The following is a 4,237-nucleotide window of genomic DNA, read 5'->3' as shown; positions in this document are numbered from 1 at the left end:
GGATGATATTGCAGCTGTTTTGGCTTACAGTGCAAGGAACCCTCAGTTCTGGTGATTTGCACTTTAATAACAATTAATCTATAATCTTATCACTTGCATCATTTAAGAACCCTTTAAATATTGAACTGGATAGTGACAACACATTAAACCAAGAATGCTTTTGTCAGAAAGCTAGCAGCAGCTGTATGTGCATGGTAAATTGTACCCGATACCAAGAAAATGAAAATACACTTCTTATTGACTTAATGAAATATGAAAATATAACTTATATGTTTGCCTTTAAAAAGGAACACTAATGGATTTATTTTATTTATTTATTTTTGGTTCATCCTGAAAAAATATTCAATGGCAAAAGCAATCTAGGGTTAAAAAGAGGTAATTCATTCTAGATTACTAGAATTGACTGAAAGGATAAAGGATAAATATTTTTTTACATAAGAAAAGATTTATTCAGGAACTCTTACCATAGTTGTCAATCTGACACCTTGAGAAAGACATGACTGTTGTAGAATATAAAAATGGTGATAAAAAATTTGAATACAACTGTGCTTCAGGTCAAATCAGAACACCATTATTTAGAACTTTACTTATGATGTCTAATACAAATTATTCAGAAACACTAGTTTAAGAATTATATCATAACAGGCTGCCAACGCAAGAGCCAGTGTCCTGCAGAAGGCGAGGGCAATCTTTAAGTTGATCTTGATTGTATTGTAGAGGTAGCATCATTAGATGAAACACCACTTTCTAATTGTGCTGAGGTTAAAGGCAGTGGCTCTGTAATACCTGAAAATAATAAGTAAATAAATAAATAAATTGATCTACTGCACCTTAGATGTAAATCCCTTCTGCAGCACACACATATATAAAAAACATTACATATATATATATATATATATATATATATATATATATATATATATATATATATATATATATATATATATATATATATATATATATATATATATATATACACACACACACACATATATATATATATATATATATATATAATTATATATAATATATACATTACAAAAACAATTATATACATATATATAATGAAAAATTGCTAAAATTACTTGTGTTGAATTAGATACTTCATTAATTACACCATCTTTTAGACATAGTATTGCTTCTAGGCTTAAATATGTGCAAAACAGTGAAAGATGCTAGGCTATAAAATCTTTTGGGGACTAAATAGTAGCTATTTAAGAGGCCTACCCGTGATTTTAAAAAGCTTTACTGAAATCTGGCAAATCAACATATTCACATGACCTTCCAACTAAAAATTCACACTTCTGAACTGAGTATACAAGTGCTGGAACCTTTAGGTCACACAGCATTAAAATGTTATCTTAAACCCAGCCATCAATAATAAAAACATAACCATTTTGTTTCCCCAAAGGCATTACAAACTTTCCTGACAGGAAGAGTGTAATGGCCATCAAAAGTTGAAGGTTCACTAGTTTATATATTTCATTCTTGAAAACATCAGAGCACTTACTTATTCTAACATCACGTATGGGCTCTTCTGTTTCATCAACTGGATGAAATGTTTCAATCACATCTTGTCCATGGTTAATTCTTCTGTCATCAGTGATGCAGCTATGACAAACCCTTCAGAAGACTTTTGAAGAAATGGTGGGGGACCACCACCAGTTCTGCATAAATTCTTCTTGATGGCAGCATCTACCTGCTTCACTCTAGTAAATAAAAAAAAAATATTAGAATAAAAATATGTTTCCCCATTGGTTTTCTAATTTATTCTAATGACTGTGACTTTAAAAACGGATTGCAATGAAATTTCAAAATATAACAAAAACCTACCATCCTGTGTACTTCTCTTCCACCTCCAGAATAATAAGTTAAAACATCTATCGCATGTTTGAATTCATAAGAAATGTCATGTGATTTACACAAATATTAATGAGCACTTAAGAAAATAAGGTGAGCTTTGTGTGGCTGGAAAAGTGAGCTGCACATTATAAAGCATAATAATACCACCTAAGCTAATATAGTCTAGCCTAAGCAGTTTACATACCTGCCACAATCATCGTAGCCTTGCATACTGGTAGGCATTATGCAGGCTTCAGACATGCTAGCCTACGTGTGAACTCAACTTGAAAAGAAGGGCTAGCCTATTTCAGGTGTCATCCTGTGATGACCACCTGCAAACAACATCCAAGATCTCAAATGTCAGCCTAAACTTTTATTAAAAACAATCATTTAGCCTAGTTTGCAAGCAGGTATCACACGTTAAAACAGTTTTATAATTTGGAAAACCTCGTATACCCATTAAGAAAAATAGCCAAAGTTTTACCATCACTTTTAAAATACTAATAAACTGGCTGTAAGCTAATAAATGCTTAGTTTACTTGCAAATCTACCCAATAACAATATGATAATACTACTGTGTACTCCAGCCCTTCTATCCACCATGAAAATAAATTGTAAGACCCTCCACATAGCTATTCTGAACCTAAATTAGAATATTACCCAAATTTCCTAATAAAAGACATTAATTACAAATTCACGTCAAATTATACAAACCTAATGCCTGATACACCAACTGCTTTTGTAATAAGCTAGACATTACTAACCTAACCTCTCCTTGAGCACCCATGCTTATTTAGCTGGGGGCTATGCCCCCTCAGAACCCCTATGATTTGCTTAGCCTAACCTTACTTAACCTATTCTAATATGTTCCATTCTATTTATTTGAAGATTAATATATTCATATAATATAATAGCTTTAGATGATAAACTGGTCTTCCCTTGGATAAGCTAGGCTAGGCTAGCCTCATGTGATTATTATTAACAACAATTTAACAGGCAGCACAAGCCTAGGCCTTCCATAGCCTAAGTTTCTTTTAACCTAACTGGTAGTTTACACACCATTTTGCTCACAGCAGCCTCAAGTTGCCTTGACTACAATTACAAAACAAAAATGCTTTCTTACCTGCGGTTTACATGGTCGATTCAGCGCTTGACTGCATTGATGAACGAGGAGGTTGGTCAGGATACATGGCGTTAAACTAGTGTTACATCTTCCCACGACCCCTCACGCTTTTTTCCAAAGTTCTGCTTCCTGTAGATCGGTCGGTGATCACATTCTCATGCTCCTTTATTAAATTAAGAAGCATTAAACGCTGAGAATCAGCTATTGTGGGTGCACGCTCCATACTCCTGATTAGTTGCTTGCGTATTTCCCGACTCTTTGTTTACATTTTCGCGCGGAATCAGGGCAGCAAATATCAAGTAAAAAAAATATACTACAGATATGCAATATCTTTTCCTAATAAATAGTAAAGACATAAAGACATTTTAATTCAATGTCACTGTAATAAAAGAAATTGTCTATGATACTGATACAGTATTGTAATCGTCGATTCCAGGCATTTCATTCCCAGTAACCGCATATGTTGGTAAGCCTGCTTAACCAGCGATGCGATGCGATGAAGTCGAGGGCGTCGTATGATTTCTGGATACCACGATAGTTCTTCGTTTGGCACCATACAACAGCAATCGCCTTCATATTGACAAATGCGATCGCATGGTTTCTGGATACCAGCCATTATATTTATTTGTCTTTGCATAAGTATGATTTACAACAAATTTACTTTAATTAGTCTGTCTGCTGTAATAAGGCGAAAAAATATATAAAAAAGCATTCAAACGGTTAACTACTGACGGAGAATTTGGGGGGTGAGGAGGGCCAGAGACCCAGCTGGAGTTGTCGTCCTGCCTCTCTCTCTACTTCTGTCATTGTGTGTGTGTTTGCCCCTGAGAGGGGCTGTCTTGGATTCCCCCTTTAAATCCAGATAATTTCTGCCACAAACGCAGCTCGATTTAAACGTTTGTTTGTGCTTTCAGATGTCAAGTGTTTGTGTCAGTGACTTCCAAAGGCTCTGGTTGTGAAGTGATTGAAAATTTAGTGGTTTTTAATTTGAATCATCTACGAAAATAAATCAGGCCTGGAAGAAGGTAAGGAAGGTTCCATTCCAGACGTTCCAGCGTCTGCACTTTCCAGATTTTAACAAGTGTCTTTTTAGAACGACAGATTTTTATAGGACTGGGTACTTCTAAATCTATAGTTTTCCAGGAGATGTTAGGAGGACTCAGTTGAAATAAAATGACTGAGTGTATCGTCATTTTAATCTCTGATTTGAATTGAAACTATTTTGGGAGCTAAATTTTTAAATAGCATTACAATAAAAGTTAATGCTCGTAG

The 4,237-nt window shown here is 34.4% G+C and overlaps 1 long non-coding RNA gene across 1 annotated transcript; it reads right to left on the bottom strand.

Moving 5' to 3' along the window:
- Nucleotides 1–526: 526 nt before the first annotated feature.
- Nucleotides 527–3,205, bottom strand: LOC136837957 (uncharacterized). The gene is made up of 3 exons (XR_010852817.1): nucleotides 2,966–3,205; nucleotides 1,511–1,709; nucleotides 527–786 (listed from the first exon to the last, which is right to left on the bottom strand). It is a non-coding gene; the product is annotated as an uncharacterized lncRNA (long non-coding RNA).
- Between the last annotated feature and the right edge of the window lie 1,032 nt (nucleotides 3,206–4,237).

This window comes from Macrobrachium rosenbergii, unplaced genomic scaffold (assembly GCF_040412425.1).
Source record: "Macrobrachium rosenbergii isolate ZJJX-2024 unplaced genomic scaffold, ASM4041242v1 13902, whole genome shotgun sequence".
Lineage (NCBI taxonomy): Eukaryota > Metazoa > Arthropoda > Malacostraca > Decapoda > Palaemonidae > Macrobrachium > Macrobrachium rosenbergii.
Note: the sequence above shows the minus strand (reverse complement) of the source record. Positions and strands in the feature narration are given on the sequence as shown.